A 19923-nucleotide genomic window follows, 5' to 3' on the forward strand; every position below is an offset into this window, starting at 1 on the left:
TGAGATCACGTAAGTCACTGACACCGGAGGAATGCCTTGTGCGTATCATGTTGGAAATATGCCCTAGAGGCAATAATAAATTAGTTATTAGTATACTTCCTTGTTCATAATAATCATTTATTATCCATGCTAGAATTGTATTGATTGAAAACTCAAATACATGTGTGGATACATAGACAACACATTGTCCCTAGTGAGACTCTAGTTGACTAGTTCGTTGATCAAAGATGGTCAAGGTTTCCTGGACATAGACAAGTGTTGTCACTTGATAACGGGATCACATCATTAGGAGAATCATGTGATGGACAAGACCCAAATTATATACGTAGCATATTGTGTTGGAAATATGCCCTAGAGGCAATAATAAATTAGTTATTATTATATTTATTTGTTCATGATAATCATTTATTATCCATGCTATAATTGTATTGATTGGAAACACAATACTTGTGTGGATACATAGACAAAACACTGTCCCTAGTAAGCCTCTAGTTGACTAGCTCGTTGATCAAAGATGGCCAAGGTTTCCTGGCCATAGGCAAGTGTTGTTACTTGATAACGGGATCACATCATTAGGAGAATCATGTGACGGACTAGACCCAAACTAATAGACGTAGCATGTTGATCGTGTCATTTTGTTGCTACTGTTTTCTGCGTGTCAAGTATTTGTTCCTATAACCATGAGATCATATAACTCACTGACACCGGAGAAATGCTTTGTGTGTATCAAACGTCGCAACGTAACTGGGTGACTATAAAGATGCTCTACAGGTATCTCCGAAGGTGTTAGTTGAGTTAGTATGGATCGAGACTGAGATTTGTCACTCCGTGTGACGGAGAGGTATCTCGGGGCCCACTCGGTAATACAACATCACACACAAGCCTTGCAAGCAATGTGACTTAGTGTAAGTTGCGGGATCTTGTATTACGGAACGAGTAAAGAGACTTGCCGGTAAACGAGATTGAAATAGGTATGCGGATACTGACGATCGAATCTCGGGCAAGTAACATACCGAAGGACAAAGGGAATGACATACGGGATTATATGAATCCTTGGCACTAAGGTTCAAACGATAAGATCTTCGTAGAATATGTAGGATCCAATATGGGCATCCAGGTCCCGCTATTGGATATTGACCGAGGAGTCTCTCGGGTCATGTCTACACAGTTCTCGAACCCGCAGGGTCTGCACACTTAAGGTTCGACGTTGTTTTATGCGTATTTGAGTTATATGGTTGGTTACCGAATGTTGTTCGGAGTCCCGGATGAGATCACGGACGTCACGAGGGTTTCCGGAATGGTCCGGAAACGAATATTGATACATAGGATGACCTCATTTGATTACCGGAAGGTTTTTGGAGTTACCGGGAATGTACCGGGAATGACGAATGGGTTCCGGGAGTTCACTGGGGGGGGGGGGGCAACCCACCCCGGGGAAGCCCATAGGCCTTGGGGGTGGCGCACCAGCCCTTAGTGGGCTGGTGGGACAGCCCAAGAAGGCCCTATGCGCATTGGAAGAAAAATCAAAGAGAAAAAAAAGGAGGAGGTGGGAAAGCGAAGAAGGACTCCACCTTCCAAACCAAGTAGGACTCGGTTTGGGAGGGGGAGACCTTCCCCCTTGGCTCGGCCGACCCCCTTGGGGCTCCTTGAGCCCCAAGGCAAGGCTCCCCCTCTCCCACCTATATATACGGAGGTTTTAGGGCTGATTTGAGATGACTTTTCCATGGCAGCCTGACCACATACCTCCACGGTTTTTCCTCTAGATCGCGTTTCTGCGGAGCTCGGGCGGAGCCGTGCTGAGATGGGATCATCACCAACCTCCGGAGCGCCATCACGCTGCCGGAGAACTCTTCTACCTCTCCGTCTCTCTTGCTGGATCAAGAAGGCCGAGATCATCGTCGAGCTGTACGTGTGCTGAACGCGGAGGTGCCGTCCGTTCGGTACTAGATCGTGGGACTGATCGTGGGATTGTTCGCGGGGAGGATCGAGGGACGTGAGGACGTTCCACTACATCAACCGCGTTCACTAACGCTACTGCTGTACGGTCTACAAGGGTACGTAGATCACACATCCCCTCTCGTAGATGGACATCACCATGATAGGTCTTCGTGCGCGTAGGAAATTTTTTGTTTCCCATGCGACGTTCCCCAACATATTGATCGTGTCATTTTATTGCTATTGTTTTCTGCGTGTCAAGTATTTATTCCTATGACCATGAGATCATATAACTCACTGGCACCGGAGGAATACCTTGTGTGTATCAAACATCACAACGTAACTGGGTGACTATAAAGGTGCTCTACAGGTATCTCCGAAGGTGTCCGTTGAGTTAGTATGGATCAAGACTGGGATTTGTCACTCCGTGTGACAGAGAGGTATCTCGGGGCCCGCTCGGTAATACAACATCACACACAAGCCTTACAAGAAATGTGACTAAGTGTAAGTCACGGGATCTTGTATTACGAAATGAGTAAAGAGACTTGTCGGTAACGAGATTGAAATAGGTATGCGGATACCGACGATCAAATCTCGGGCAAGTAACATACCGAAGGACAAAGGGAATGACATACGGGATAATATGAATCCTTGACACTGAGGTTCAACCGATAAGATCTTCGGAGAATATGTAGGATCCAATATGGGCATCCAAGTCCCGCTATTGGATATTGATCAGAGAGTGTCTCAGGTCATGTCTTCATAGTTCTCGAACCCGCAGGGACTGCACACTTAAGGTTCGGTGACGTTTCGGTATAGTTGAGTTATACGTGTTGGTAACCGAAAGTTGTTCGGAGTCTCGGATGAGATCCAAGACGTCACAGGGAGCTCCAGAATGGTCCGGAGGTAAAGATTAATATATAAGAAGTCCTGTTTTGGTCACCGGAAAGTTTCGGGCTCATTAGTAGTGTACCCGGAGTGCCGGGAGGGGTGTCGGGGACCATCGGGAGGGGTGTCATGCCCCAAGGGGCTCATGGGCTATGGTAAGAGATAAACCAGCCCCTAGTGGGCTGGAATAAGTTCCCACTAAGTCCCATAAGGTTTGAGAAGCAAAAAGCACAAGGTGGAAAGAGTTTCCAAGTGGGAAGGTGGAATCCTACTCCAAGTAGGATTGGAGTAGGACTCCTCCACCCCCAATTTCGGCCAAACCTTGAGGTTTTGAGGCTGCCTCCTGATGACCCACAAGTATAGGGGATCTATCGTAGTCCTTTCGATAAGTAAGAGCGTCGAACCCAACGAGGAGTAGAATGATCTGACAAGTGGTTTTTAGCAAGGTAATCTCCGCAAGCACTAAAATTATCGGTAACAAGTAGTTATGTGACAAGAAGATTCGTAGCAAGTAGCAAGTAGCAAAAGTAACAACGGTGCAGCAAAGTGGCCCAATCCCTTTTGTAGCAAGGGACAAGCCTGGACAAACTCTTATAGGAGGTAAAACGCTCCCGAGGACACATGGGAATTTCTGTCAAGCTAGTTTTCATCATGTTCATATGATTCGCGTTCGCTACTTTGATAGTTTGATTGTGGGTGGACCGGCGCTTGGGTACTTCCCTTACTTGGACAAGAATCCCACTTATGATTAACCCCTCTCGCAAGCATCCGCAACTACGAAAGAAGAATTAAGACAAAGTCTAACCATACCATTAAACTAGTGGATCCAAATCAGCCCCTTACGAAGCAACACATAAACTAGGGTTTAAGATTCTGTCACTCTAGCAACCCATCATCTACTTACTAATTCCCAATGCCTTCCTCTAGGCCCAAATAATGGTGAAGTGTTATGTAGTTGACGTTCGAATAACACCACTAGAGGAAAAACAACATACAACACATCAAAATACCGAACGAATACCAAATTCACATGACTTATGCCATGTCCTCGGGAACAAAAGTGACTACTCACAAAGCATAATCATATTCATGACCAGAGAGATAATGAGTAGCATCAAAGATCTGAACATATAATCTTCCACCAAGTAATCCAACTAGCATCAACTACAAAGAGTAATTAACACTACTAGCAACCTTACAAGTACCAATTCGAGTCGCGAGACGGAGATTGGTTACAAGAGATGAACTAGGGTTTGGAGATGAGAAGGTGCTGATGAATATGTTGATGGTGATTTGTCCCCTTCGATGAGAGGAGTGTTGGTGATGACGATGGCGACGATTTCCCCCTTCGGGAGGGAAGTTTCCCCGGTAGAATCATCCTGCCGGAGCTCTAGATTGGTTCTGCTCAAGTTCCGCCTCGTGTCGGCGGCGAATCCTCCAAAAAGTCTCCTCTTCATTTTTTCTGGAACAAAACCCTTCTTGTAGCAAAAAAGGGGGGGGGGGGCAGAGGGCCAGCTGGGAGCCCACGAGCCCCCTATGCGCGGCCAGGGGGAGGCCGCGCCTAGCAGGCTTGTGGCTTCCTGCTGGCGCCCCTCTGGTACTTCTTCGGCCCAGTATTTTTTATAAATTCCATAATAAATCCTCGTTGATTTTCACGGCTTTTGGAGTTGCGCAGAATAGGTATCTCAAACTTGCTCCTTTTTCAGGCGAGAATTCCAGCTGCCGGCATTCTCCCTCTTCATGTAAACCTTGCAAAATAAGAGAGAAAAGACATAAGTATTGTACCATGAAGTGTAATAACAGCCCATAAAGCGATAAATATCAACATGAAAGCATGATGCAAAATGGATGTATCAACTCCCCCAAGCTTAGATTTCGCTTGTCCTCAAGCGGAAACCGAGATCAATAAATATGCCCACATGTTTAGAGAGAGAGGTGTCGACAAAACAAAATACGGACATGCAGGCATCATGATCATAGTTAGAACAGCAATATCATCATATCATCTCTTATTACAAAGTGATAATTCCTTCACAAAGTAAAGTATGGATCAAGAGCCTTACCGAGAGTTAACAACCGATAGCCTTTAGTCATTGAAGCAATTGCAATTTATCACAACATCGGAAAGAGTCAAATAAGAGCTTGTAAAGCAAATCCACATACTCAATCATCCTTTTGTCTTCTACAATTTCTACAACTCACGTGGTACTCATGAGATCAAAGTTTCAGTCGGACACAGAGAAATATAGGGGCTTATAGTTTCGCCTCCCAACCATTTACCTCAAGGGTAATGTCAACAATAATAATTCATGAATAATTACTTCCAAGTTGACATATGAATATAGATATTTCCCTAGCATATGACGTTAGCCAAGATAAAGGCGAAATAAGGAATTGGTGTAGATCACATGACTCTTTCAAGGGCAAAAGGTAAAGGTATAAGATAGGCCCTTCGCAGAGGGAAGCAGAGGTTGTCATGCACTTTTGAGGTTTGGATGTGTGTCCTCTTAGTGTGGAGGAACGTCACTTTATATTGCCTCCTATGATAAAGAACTTTATTATGCAGTCTGTCGCTTTTATGTCTTCTTCATCACAGGTTCGTATAAAGCTTATTTTCCACACACTAATAGATCATACATATTAGGGAGCAATTTTTATTGCTTGCACCGATGACAACTTACTTGAAGGATCTTATTCAATCCGTATGTAGGTATGGTGGACTCTCATGGCAAAACTGGGTTGAAGGTTTATGGATGCACAAGTAGTATCTCTACTTGGTGCGGGAGTTTTGGCTGATAAGGGGTGGAAGCAATCGTCACATGCTAAGGGATCTCTAGTCATATAACATTGTTCTGAACCAAGCAAACACAATTCATTATGTTGTCTTCCTTGTCCAACATCTACTTCTAAGCATGCAATAGTTTAGTGAGTGTTCACAATCATAGATGGTGTCCAAGATGATATATTTATATGTGAACCTCTCCTTCTTTATCACTTCCTATTAATTGCAACAATGACCAAGGTCTACGTTTGTCTACCCTCAACAAGTTTCAATCAACATTCTTTTCATATGTGAAGCCATCACTTCCCATAAGATCATTACATGATCTTTCATGCCTTTGTTCTGTTATCATTCTTTTGATCATGGCATGAGGCAAATCCCTTAACTAGGACACTCTTTATTATATGGCTCACGAGCTCGAATACAACGGGGGTGACACAAAGCAAAACTCAAGCCTAAAACACTAAGAACTTTATTCCACTAGAGAAAGATAAAACCAAAAAGGATCGAACTAAGAAAAGGTAAAGGCAAAAGATGTGATGGTGATACGATACATGGGAAACTCCCCCAAGCTTGGCACAAGCCACGGGATTGCCCATAACCATGCTTAGTTGTCTTCCTTTGGAGGTGATGGTGGTGGAGTTGCTGCAACCTGGGTTTGATCATCCGTCTTCCAAGGCATAGGTGCTCTGTCATGGAAAGATGACCGAGTCTCCAGAATCCTCAACTCTGCAGCCAACCGTATTGATTTAAATCTATACTCATACTCACAGTTTTGGTTCTGCAGGTCATAGATCTGGGCTTGGAGGTGATCAATTATGTCATAGAGCCTGGAGAGGTGCTTCCCGATGTCATTGGCATCGATCTTGTGCTTGTTGGTGAACTCCGTGATCATCATGTGGTTGGCGTTGAGTCCATGCTCCACCATCCCTTGGCACTTGAAGACTTGTTGCTCCATTGCTTCGAGCCTCGCCTCCACGCTTCCGGTCTTCTTGGGCCCCTCAACACCATGGATGTGCAGCATCCCCTCACGCATCTCAATAGATTGAGGGTGTTGCAGCACTCCCGCGAGGCAGGGATTGATGTCCTTCTCAAAGATCTTGTCCTTCGGAGCTTTTGGTGATGCCATAGCGATCTAGATCTGCAGCAGAAACAGGCTCGAAACGAAAATAGAGGAAATTTGCGTGATACGAGGGTCAGACCTTTCGGGAGAATATATAATGATTTTTTTGACCAGAAGGAGTACTCCACAAGAAAACAGAGTCTGGGAGGCACACGAGGTGGTCACAAGCCCCCCAGGCGCGGCCAGGGGGTGGCCCGCGCCTGGCAGGCTTGTGGCCTTCTGGTGCGCTTTCCGGACTGCTTTAAATTTTTCTATTTTTCTAAAAATTCCAAAATGGAGAAAAATTCCTACTGGAAAAGTTTTGGAGTCTGTTTACTTACCGAATCACATACCTCTTCGTTTTTGGAGTCTGTAACAGGCTGATAAATATCCCTTAGGTACTCCTCCGGAGTTATGGTATTGATAATATTGCTTTCAACATTTATGGGAGTACGTGAGATATAATGCTTGATTATGTGCCATTTACCACTCTTAGAAAATTACCTTCCGTGTTGTTGATCTTGATGGCACCGGAACGATATACTTCCTCAACAATGTAAGGACCTTCCCATTTAGAGAGAAGCTTGCCTCCAAAAGATCTTAAACGAGAATTATATAGCAAGACATAATCACCTACATTGAACTCACATTTTTGTATCCTTTTATCATGCCACCTCTTAATCTTTTCTTTGAACAACTTGGCATTCTCATATGCCTGAGTTCTCCACTCATCAGGTGAGCTAATATCAAATAACCTATTCTCACCAGCAAGTTTGAAATCAAAGTTGAGCTCTTTGATTGCCCAATAAGCCTTATGCTCTAGCTCAAGAGGTAAATGACATGCTTTACCGTACACCATTTTGTACGGAGACATGCCCATGGGATTCTTATAGGCAGTTCTATAAGCCCACAGTGCATCATCGAGCTTCTTAGACCAATTCTTTCTAGACCTATTGACAGTCTTTTGCAGAATGAGTTTAATCTCTCTATTGCTTAGTTCTACTTGACCATTGGACTGAGGATGATAGGGAGATGCAATTCTATGATTGACATCGTACTTAGCAAGCGTTTTATGGAAAGCACCATGAATGAAATGTGAACCACCGTCGGTCATTAGATATCTTGGGACTCCAAATCTAGGGAAAATAACTTCTTTAAGCATCCAGATAGAGGTGTTGTGATCAACACTACTAGTCGGGATAGCTTCTACCCACTTAGTGACGTAATCAACAGCAACTAGGATATGAGTATACCCGTTGGATTTTGGAAAAGGTCCCATATAATTAAAGCCCCAAACATCAAATGGTTCTATGACAAGTGAATAATTCATAGGCATTTCCTGACGTTTACCGATATTACCTATTCTTTGACATTCGTCACAAGACAAGACAAACTTACGGGCATCCTTGAAGAGAGTGGGCCAATAGAAACCTGATTGCAATACCTTGTGTGCAGTTCTATCTCCCGCATGGTGTCCTCCGTAGGCCTCGGAGTGACACTTCTGTAGGATCTGTCCCTGTTCATGTTCAGGTACACAACGTCTAATAACACCATCTACTCCTTCCTTATAAAGGTGAGGATCATCCCAAAAGTAATGTCTCAAATCAAAGAAGAATTTCTTCTTTTGCTGGTATGTGAAACTAGGTGGTATATATTTTGCAACGATATAGTTTGCATAATCAGCATACCACGGTGTACTACGTGAAGCATTGATGACATCCAATTGCTCATCAGGAAAGCTATCATCAATAGGTTGTGGGTCATCAAGAGCATTCTCCAACCTAGACAAGTTATCTGCTACTGGGTTATCACCACCCTTTCTGTCGACAACATGCAAATCAAATTCTTGTAGCAAGAGAACCCATCTGATAAGTCTAGGTTTAGCGTCTTTCTTTTCCATGAGGTACTTAATAGCAGCGTGATTAGTGTGAATAGTGACTTTGGAATCAACTATGTAAGATCTGAACTTTTCACATGCAAACACGACTGCTAAAAATTCCTTTTCCGTAGTAGCATAGTTTCTTTGGGCACTGTCTAGAGTTTTACTAGCATAGTGAATAACATTCAACTTCTTGTCAACTCTTTGTCCTAGAACAACACCAACAACATAATCACTAGCACCACACATGATTTCAAAAGGTAAGTGCCAATCCGGTGGTTGAACAATAGGTGTAGTTATCAAGGCCTTCTTAAGTATTTTGAAGGCTTCCTCACAATCATCGTCAAAAACAAAAGAAATATCCTTTTGCAAGAGATTGGTAAGAGGGCTAGAAATCTTAGAGAATTCTTTAATGAACCTTCTATAGAAACCAACATGACCAAAGAAACTTCTTATACCTTTGATATATGTGGGGCATGGCATTTTCTCGATTGCATCAACCTTAGCCTTATCGACTTCAGTACCTCTTTCAGAAATTTTATGTCCTAAGACGATGCCTTCATTAATCATAAAGTGGCACTTCTCCCAATTCAAGACAAGGTTGGTGCCTTTAAATCTCTGCAAGACTCGATCAAGGTTGCTGAGGCAATCATCAAAATAAGACCCGTAAACGGAGAAGTCAGAGAATATAGCCATCATACATCTTTGAAAGGTAGCAGGTGCATTACATAAGCCAAAAGGCATACGTCTGTAAGCAAAGGTACCGAAAGGGCAGGTGAAAGTGGTTTTCTCCTGATCAGATTGTGCAACTGGTATTTGGGAGAAACCAGAATAACCATCTAGAAAGCAGAACTGTGTGTGTTTAGACAGCCTTTCTAGCATTTGGTCGATAAAAGGCAAAGGGTAATGATCTTTCCTAGTGGCTTTATTCAATTTCCTAAAATCGATCACCATCCTATAGCCAGTAATAATCCGCTGATTCATCTTTATCATTAGGGACAACGACAATAATTATAGGGGGTCAATCGTAGTCCTTTTGATAAGTAAGAGTGTCGAACCCAACGAGGAGGAGAAGGCTCTGATAAACGGTTTTCAGCAAGGTAATAACTGCAAGCACTGAAAGTAGGGGTAACAAGTGATGGTGTAATGAGGTGAAACGTAGCAAGCGAAAAGTAACAAGTAAGAAGTAGTAGCAACGGTGCAACAAGTGGCCCAATCCCTTTTGTAGCAAGGGACAAGCCTGAACAAAGTCTTATAAGAGGAAAAATGCTCCCGAGGACACACGGGAATTTCTGTCATGCTAGTTTCATGATGTTCATATGATCCGCGTTCGTTACTTTGATAGTTTGATATGTGGGTGGACCGGCGCTTGGGTACTGCCCTTACTTGGACAAGCATCCCACTTATGATTAACCCCTCTCGCAAGCATCCGAAACTACGAAATAAGAATTAAGACAACGCCTAACCATAGCATTAAACTAGTGGATCCAAATCAGCCCGTTACGAAGCAACGCATAGACTGGGGTTTAAACTTTTGTCACTCTAGCAACCCATCATCTACTTACTACTCCCCAATGCCTTCCTCTAGGCCCAAATATGGTGAAGTGTTATGTAGTCGACGTTCACATAACACCACTAGAGGAAAAACAACATACAACATATCAAAATACCGAACGAATACCAAATTCACATGACTATTATTAGCATGACTTATCCCATGTCCTCAGGAAGAAAAGTAACTACTCACAAAGCATAATCATAATCATGATCAGAGGTGTAATGAATAGCATCAAGGATCTGAACATAAACTCTTCCACCAAGTAATCCAACTAGAATCAACTACAAAGAGTAATCAACACTACTAGCAACCTTACAAGTACCAATCAGAGTCGCGAGACGGAGATTGGTTACAAGAGATGAACTAGGGTTTGGAGAGGAGATGGTGCTGATGAAGATGTTCATGAAGATGCCTCCCCTCCGACGAGAGGAGTGTTGGTGATGACGAAGGTGACGATTTCCCCCTCCGGGAGGGAAGTTTCCCCGGCAGGATCGTCCTGCCGGAGCTCTAGATTGGATCTGCTCAAGTTCCGCCTCATGGCGGCGGAGAATCCACGAAAAAGCTCCACCCTGATTTTTTCCCGGACGAAACCCTTCATATAGCAAAAGAGGGGGGTAGTGGGCCACCAGGGTGCCCACAAGCCTTTTTGCCGCGGCAACCAGGTTTGTGGGCCCCTGGTTGCTCCCCTCCAAGACTTCTTTCGCCCAGTATATTTTATATATTCCCAAAAAATCCACGTTGATTTTCAGGGTATTTTGAGTTGCTCAGAATAGAGGATTCAGATTTGCTCCTTTTCCAGTCCAGAATTCCTACTGCCGGTATTCTCCCTCTTCAAATAAACCTTGCAAAATAAGAGAGAAAAGGCATAAGTAAGGTTCCACAAAGTATAATAACAGTCCATAAAGCGATAAATATCAACATGAAAGCATGATGCAAAATGGACGTATCAACTCCCCCAAGCTTAGACCTTGCTTGTCCTCAAGCGAAAACCAAGACCCAAAACATGTCCACATGTTTAGGGATGAAGGTGTCGATAAAACATAATACGGACACGAGGGCATCATGATCACACATAGAACAACAATACATCATAGAGATTCTGGGAAAGTAACAATTCCTTCACAAAGCAAAGTATGAAACAAAAACCTTACCGAGAAGTAGCCAACAACAGTCCATAGTAATTGAAGCAATTGCAATTTATCATAACATCAGAAAGAGTCAAATAAGAGCTTGTAAGGCAAATCCTCATACTCAATCATCTCTTTTACTTTCCACAATTGTTACAACTCACGTAGTACTCATGATATCAAAGTTTCAGTTGGACACAAAGAAAGATAGGGGCTTATAATTTTGCCTCCCAACCATTTACCTCAAGGGTAAAGTCAACCATAATAAAGCATAAGTACTCAGCTCCAAGTTGATATATGAATATAGATCTTCCCAAGCATATGACGTTCACCAAGAAAAAGGCTAAATAAGGAATTGGTGAAGATCACCATAACTCTTACAAAGTTAAAAAGTAAAGGTACAAGATAGGCCCTTCGCAGAGGGAAGCAGAGGTTGTCATGCGCTTTTGAGGTTTGGATGCGTGTCCTCTTAGTGCGGAGGAATGTCACTTTATATTGCCTCCTATGATAAAGAACTTTATTATGCAGTCTGTCACTTTTATGTCTTCCTCATCACAGGTTCGTACAAAGCTTATTTTCCACACACTAATAGATCATACATATTAGAGAGCAATTTTTATTGCTTGCACCGATGACAACTTACTTGAGGGATCTTACTCAATCCATAGGTAGGTATGGTGGACACTCATGGCAAAACTGGGTTGAAGGTTTATGGATGCACAAGTAGTATCTCTACTTGGTGCGGGAGTTTTGGCTAATATGAGGTGGAAGCAATCCTCACATGCTAAGGGATCTCTAATCATATAACATTGTTTGGAACCAAGCAAACACAATTCATTATGTTGTCTTCCTTGTCCAACATCTACTTCTAAGCATGTAATAGTTTGGTGAGTGCTCACAATTATAGAAAGTGTCTAAGATGATATATTTATATGTGAACCTCTCTTTCCTTATTACTTCTTATTAATTGCAACAATGACTGGGGTCTATGTTGGTCTATTCTCAACAAGTTTCAATCATCAGACTTGTTATATGTGAAGCTATCACTTTCCATAGGATCATCTCATGATCTTTCATGCTATCGTTCTTTTCATACTTTTGATCACGGCACAAAACAAAGCCCTTGACTAAGATACTCTTTATTATATAGCTCGCAAGCTTGAATACATCGGGGGAGACACAAGGCAAAAGACTCAAACCAAACACTAAAGACTTATTCCACTAAGAGAAGAAATAAAACTGAAAAGGAAAGAACTAAAACAAAGGTAAAAGCAAAAGATATAAAGGTGATACGATACCAGGGCAACTCCCCCAAGCTTGGCATAAGCCAAGGGAGTTCCCCATACCAATGCTTAGTTGTTCTTCCTTTGGTGGTGATGGTGGTGGAGTTGTTGAAGCAGTCTGATCCTCTGTCTTCCAATGCATAGGTGCTCCATCATGGCAGGATGAACGAGTCGCCGGAATCCTCAAATCTGCAGCCAACCGTATTTATTTAAATCTATACTCATACTCACAGTTTTGGTTCTGCAGGTCATAGATCTGGCCCTGGAGTTGATCAACCCTGTCATAGAGCCTGGAGAGGTGCTTCCCAATGTCAATGGCATCCATCTTGTGATTGCTGGTGAACTCCATGACCATCATGTGGTTGGTGTTGAGTCCACGCTCCACCATCCCTTGGCACTTGAAGACTTGTTGCTCCATTGCTTCGAGCCTCGTCTCCACATCAGCCTCGTCTCGAAGATCTTGTCCTTAGGAACTTTTGGGGAAGTCATGACGATCTAGATCTGTAGCAGAAACAGGCTCGAAACGAAAACAGAGGAAAACTGCGCGATACGGAGATCAAAACCCTCGAGCGTATATATAATGATTTTTTCTGGACCAGAAGGAGTGCTCCGCAAGAAAACGGAGTCCGGGAGGCACACGAGGTACCCACAAGCCCTGTTGCCGCGACAACCAAGCTTGTGGCCACCTCGTGCGCTCTCCGGACTGCCTTTTATTTTTCTAATTTTCCAAAAATTCCAAAACAGAGAAAATTTCCTATTGGAAAAGTTTCGGAGTCCAATTACTTACCGAAACAGATACCTCTTCGTTTTCAGGGTCTGAAACAGGCTGATAAACATCCCTTATGTACTCCTCCGGAGATATGATATTGATGATATCGGTCTCAACATTTATGGGAGTACCAGAGATGTAATGCTTGATTCTTTGCCCATTTACCACTCTAGGAAAATTACCTTCCGTGTTATTGATTTTGATGGATCTCGAGCGATATACTTCCTCGACAACGTAGGGACCTTCCCATTTAGAGAGAAACTTGCGTGTGAAGAATCTTAAACGAGAATTGTATAGCAGGACATAATCACCTACATTGAACTCTCGTTTTTGTATTATTTTATCGTGCCATCTATTAACCTTTTCCTTGAACAACTTGGCATTCTCATATGCCTGGGCCCTCCAATCATCTAATGAGATGATATCAAGTAACCGCTTCTCACCGGCAAGTTTGAAATCGAAGTTGAGCTCTTTGATTCCCCAATAAGCTTTGTGTTCCAGCTCAAGAGGTAAATGACAGGCCTTACCGTAAACCATTTTATACGGCGACATGCCCATGGGATTCTTATAAGTAGTCCTATAAGCCCATAGTGCATCGTCAAGTTTGCTAGACCAATTCTTTCGAGATCTATTGACAGTCTTTTGTAAGATCAATTTGATCTCCCTATTACTCAATTCCACTTGACCACTAGACTGAGGATGATAAGGAGATGCAATTCTATGGTTGACATCATACTTAGCGAGCATCTTGCAGAAAACACCATGAATGAAGTGTGAACCGCCATCAGTCATCAGATATCTAGGGACTCCAAATCTTGGGAAAATGACTTCTTTAAGCATCTTAATAGAGGTGTGGTGATCAACATTTTTAGTGGGGATAGCTGATACGTCTCAAACGTATCTATATTTTTTGATGGTTTCATGCTGTTATCTTGTCATCTTTGGATGTTTTATGTACCTTTTATATCTTTTTTTGGGACTAACTTATTAATTCAGTGCCAAGTGCCAGTTCCTGTTTTTTCTATGTTTTTGGCTCTTTTCACATCTGATTTTGGAACGGAGTCCAAACGGAATAAAATCCCCGAAATGATTTTTTCCCGAACGAAAGAAGATCAGGGGGCTTGTGGGCCAAGCCAGGAGGGCTACAGGGAGCCCACAAGCCCCCCATCCGCCACCAGGGGCGGCGGCGGTGGGCAGGCTTGTGGCCTCCCAGGCGCCCCCCTGACCTAGATCTTTCACCCATATATTCCCTAAAATACAGAAAAAATCAAGGGATCCACGAAAATACTTTTCCGCCGCCGCAAGCTTCCGTTTCCGCGAGATCTCATCTGGAGACCCTTCCCGATGCCCTGCCGGAGGGGACTTTGGAGTTGGAGGGCTTCTACATCAACATCATCGCCCCTCCAATGACTCGTGAGTAGTTCACTTCAGACCTACGGGTCCGTAGTTAGTAGCTAGATGGCTTCTTCTCTCTCTTGGATCTTCAATACAAAGTTCTCCATGATCTTCATGGAGATCTATCCGATGTAATCCTCTTTGGCGGTGTGTTTGTCGAGATCCGATGAATTGTGGATTTGTGATCAGATTATCTATGATATATATTTGAGTCTTTGCTGATTTCTTATATGCATGATTTGATATCCTTGTAAGTCTCTTCGAGTCTTGGGTTTTGTTTGGCCAACTAGATCTATGATTCTTGCAATGGGAGAAGTGCTTGGTTTTGGTTTCTTACCGTGTGGTGACCTTTCCCAGTGATGGTAGGGCCAGCAAGGCACACATCGTGTAGTTGCCATCAAGGGTAACAAGGTGGGCTCTGTCGTAGATATGAGATTGTCCAGCTATATCATGTCATCTTGCTTAAGGCGTTACTTTGTTCTTTTGGACTTAATACACTAGATGCATGCTGGATAGCGGTTGACGTGTGGAGTAATAGTAGTAGATGCAGAAAGTATTGGTCTACTTATTTTGGACGTGATGCCTATAGATATAATCATTGCCGTAGATGATGTCACGACTTTGCGCGGTTCTATCAATTGCTCGACAGTAATTTGTTCACCCACCGTCTACTTGCTTTCATGAGAGAAGCCACTAATAAACGCTACGGCTCCCGGGTCTATTCACACCTATCGTTTCCACTTTTGCTTTTACTTTGCTTTGTTACTTTGTTGCTTTCAGTTCTCACTTGGCAAACAATCTATAAGGGATTGACAACCCCTTCGTAGCGTTGGGAGCAAGCTTTTTGTGTTTGTGCACGCACTTGTGATACTCCTTCACTGGATCGATACCTTGGTTCTCAAAACTGAGGGAAATACTTACCACCGCTGCGCTACATCACCCTTTCCGCTTCGAGGGAACACCAACGCAAGGCTCCAAGGCCACAGAGGGAAATCCTTTGCATATTTGCCTAGGAAGACCCTTAAGGCTAAGCCGTAGCAGAAGGATTCCTGGTGCCGTCAACACACCTATTTCTGGCGCCGTTGGAAGGTCTTTTGTTGCAATAGCAGAAGTATTTCTGGCGCCTTTGCCGGGGAAGGAGAGATCTATCCAAGTAGGTCTCAGAAACTCATCGCTTGCATTTACTTTTTTTGCCAGTTGCCTCTCGTTTTCCTCTCCCCCACTTCACATTTGCCGTTTTCATTTGCCTTTCTCCTTTGTCGTTTTATTTTGCCTTTTGCCTTTTGTCATTTTCCTTTACCGGTTTTCTTGCTTGCTTGTGTGCTTGTTTGTTTGTTGAAGTCATCATGGCTGAAAACACCAAATTTGTGACTTCTCGAGTACCAATAATAATGATTTTATTAGTACTCCGATTGCTCCCGCCACTAGTGCGGAATCGTATGAAATCAATGCAGATTTGCTGAATCTTGTTATGAAAGAGCAATTCTCTAGCCTTCCTAGTGAAGATGTCGCATCCCATCTCAATACCTTCATTGAGCTTTGCGATATGAAAAAGAAAAGAGATGTGGATAATGACGTGATTAAGTTGAAGCTTTTTCCTTTCTCGTTGCAAGATCGCGCAAAAACTTGGTTTTCTTCTTTGCCTAAAAATAGTATCGATTCTTGGGATAAGTGCAAAGATGCTTACATAGCCATGTATTTTCCGCCGGCTAAGATCATCTCCTTACGTAACGATATCATGAATTTCAAGCAACTTGATCATGAACACGTTGCACAATCTTGGGAGAGGATGAAGCTTATGATTAGAAATTGTCCCGCTCATGGCTTGAGTTTGTGGATGATTATACAAATCTTTTACGCTGGCTTGAATTTCGCTTCTCGCAATATCTTGGACTCCGCCTCAGGTGGAACGTTCATGGAAATCACGTTAGGAGACGCTACAAAACTCCTAGACAATATCATGACCAACTACTCTCAGTGGCACACTGAAAGGTCGCCTGCTAGCAAAAAGGTGCACGCTATAGAAGAAATTTACTCTCTTAGTATTAAGATGGACGAGTTGATGAATTTGGTTGCTAGTAGAAATGCTACTGTAGATCCTAATGACATGCCACTATCTTCCTTGATTGAGAGTAGCAACGCTAGTTTGGACGTAAACTTTGTTGGTAGGAACAATTTTGGCAACAACAATGCTTTTAGAGGAAACTATGTTCCTAGGCCTTTTCCTAGAAACTCCTCTAACAACTATGGAAATTACTACAACAACACTTATGGAAATCGCAACAAATTACCCTCTGATTTAGAGAGTAATATCAAAGAGTTCATCAACTCTCAAAACATTTTCAATGCGTCCATAGAGGAAAAACTATTCAAAATTGACGATTTGGCTAAGAGCGTTGATAGGATGTCTTGTGATATTGATGCTTTGAAAGTTAGATGCGCTCCTCCCAAGGTCAACTTGGATGAAACTTTGAAAGCTATGCGTGTCTCCATGAATGAGAGCAAAGAAAGAACCGCCCAAATTCGCGCTAGGCATGAATGGTTTAAAAGGGTGCATTCTAGTGATGCAAATCACGAAGATCTTAAAGTGCTTGGTGTGTCTCCTCTTTAATCTTTGTTTTCTCATGTCAAACCTATTTATGGAGGGGCTGGATATGAATCCACTTTGGTTGAAAAACGCCCCAAGGATTCAGAGTCCACCCATCTTGATGATAAAGGTGTGGAGAGTGGAGTAGAAGAAATCAAAATTTTGGGTAGTAATGAAACTCCCACTTTGGATTTCAAGGAATTCAATTATGATAATTGCTCCTTGTTTGAATGCATTTCTTTGATGCAATCCATTGCAAACTCTCCACACGCTTATAGCCAAAGCAAAGCCTTTACCACGCATATCGTAGATGCTATGATGAAATCTCTTGAAGAGAAGCTCAAACTAGAAGTCTCTATACCTAGAAAACTTCATGATGAGTGGGAACCTTCTATCAAAATCAAGATAAAAAACTATGAGTGCAATGCTTTGTGTGATTTGGGTGCTAGTGTTTCCGCGATTCCAGAGTCTTTATGTGATATTCTTGGTTTTCATGAGATTGAAGAGTGTTCTCTTAATTTGCATCTTGCAGATTCTACTGTCAAGACACCCATGGGAAGGATCGATGATGTTCTTATTGTTGCAAATAAGAACTATGTACCCGTGGATTTCATTGTACTTGACATAGATTGCAATCCTTCATGTCCCATTATTCTTGGTAGACCTTTCCTAAGGATTATTGGTGCTATCATCAATATGAAGGAAGGGAATATTAGATTTCAATTTCCTTTAAAGAAGGGCATGGAGCACTTTCCTAGAAATAAAATAAGATTGCCTTATGAATCTATGATGAGGGCTACTTATGGTTTGAGCACCAAAGATGACTATACGTGATTCCATCACCTTTTGCCTAGCTAAGGGCGTTAAACAAAAGCGCTTGTTGGGAGGCAACTCAACGAATCTATCATTTTTCTTTCTGTTTTGTGTTTTCCACACTTTCATAATTCTGTTATGATTGTGTTTTTTGTGTTTCTTTTTGCGCTTGTGCCAAGCAAAATCGTTATGATTAGTCTTGGGGATGATCGTTTGGTCATGCTGGAAAAGACAGAAACTTTATGCTCACGAAAAGAATTTTCATTTTTTTCTGGAAGAGATTTTGAGTTGATTCTTTTTTATGCTGATTGATATGAAAGTTCTTCAGACTGTCGTAATTTGTTAGAATTTTTGAAGTACCAGAAGTATACGAAATATACAGATTGCTACAGACTGGTCTGCTGTTAACAGATTCTGTTTTTGTTGTGTTGGTTGCTTATTTTGATGAAACTATGGATAGTATCGGGGGGGGTATTAGCCATGGAAGATTGAAAATATAGTAACCCAACATCAGCATAAGTATAAATTTAGTTTGCTACAGTACCTAAGGAAGTGGTGGTTTTCTTTCTCATACTAATGTTATCACGAGTTTCTGTTTAAGTTTCATGTTGTGAAGTTTTCAAGTTTTGGGTGAAGTTCTTATGGACAAATAGATAAAGAGTGGCAAGAGCTCAAGCTTGGGGATGCCCAAGGCACCCCAAGAGATTCAAGGATGTCGTAAAAGCCTAAGCTTGGGATGCCCCGGAAAGGCATCCCCTCTCTCGTCTTCAATCCATCGGTAACGTTACTTGGGGCTATATTTTTATTCACCACATGTTATGTGTTTTTGCTTGGAGCGTCTTGTATCATAGGAGTCTTTTATTTTTGTTGTGTCACAATCATCCTTGCTGCACACCTAGAGAGAGAGACATGCACTCATCGTGATTTTGTCGAGCTTCACTTATATCTTTTGGTAGACAATTCAACTCACATGTGCTTCACTTATATCTTTTGAGCTAGATACTTTTTCTCTATGTGCTTCACTTATATCTTTTAGAGCACGGTGGTGCGTGACTTGGTAGTTGATCTATGCTTTGAAAGTAGTCTCAAAAGGGGTAGTTATCCAAAGGGATACGAAAACTTCCACCTTCATGTGCATTGAATAGTTAGAGAAGTTTGATTCATCTCAATTAGTTTTGAGTTGTGGTTATGGTAATATTGAAGTTATGCTAGTAAGGTGTTGTGGATCTAGAAATACTTGTGTTGAAGTTAGTGATTCACGTAGCATGCACGTATGGTGAACCGCTATGTGATGAAATCTGAGCATGATTAGTCTATTGATTGTCATCCTTTGCGTGGCGGTCGGGATCGCGCGATGGTTTATACCTACCAACCCTTCCCCTAGGAGTATGCGTTGAATGCTTTGTTTTGATTACTAATAAAACTTTTGCAACAAGTATATGAGTTCTTCATGACTAATGTTAAGTCCATGGTTTAGATGCACTTTCACCTTCCACCATCACTATCTTCTTAGTGCCGTGCAACTTTCGCCGGTGCACAAAACCCACCATTAGCCTCCCTCAAAACAGCCACCATACCTACCTACTATGGCTTTTTCAAAGTCATTCCGAGATATATTGCCATGCAACTACCACCATGACATGTGCCATCACGTCTACATTGCCATTGCATGATCGTAAGATAGCTAGCATGATGTTTCCATTAATGTCTATGCCATACTAGATCATTGCCACGGCACACTACCGAAGGCATTCCATATAGAGTCATCGTTGCTCTAAGTTTTGAGTTGAAAGTGTGATGATCAT

Source organism: Hordeum vulgare, chromosome 6H (genome assembly GCF_904849725.1).
Source record: "Hordeum vulgare subsp. vulgare chromosome 6H, MorexV3_pseudomolecules_assembly, whole genome shotgun sequence".
In the NCBI taxonomy this organism is placed as follows: Eukaryota; Viridiplantae; Streptophyta; class Magnoliopsida; order Poales; family Poaceae; genus Hordeum; species Hordeum vulgare.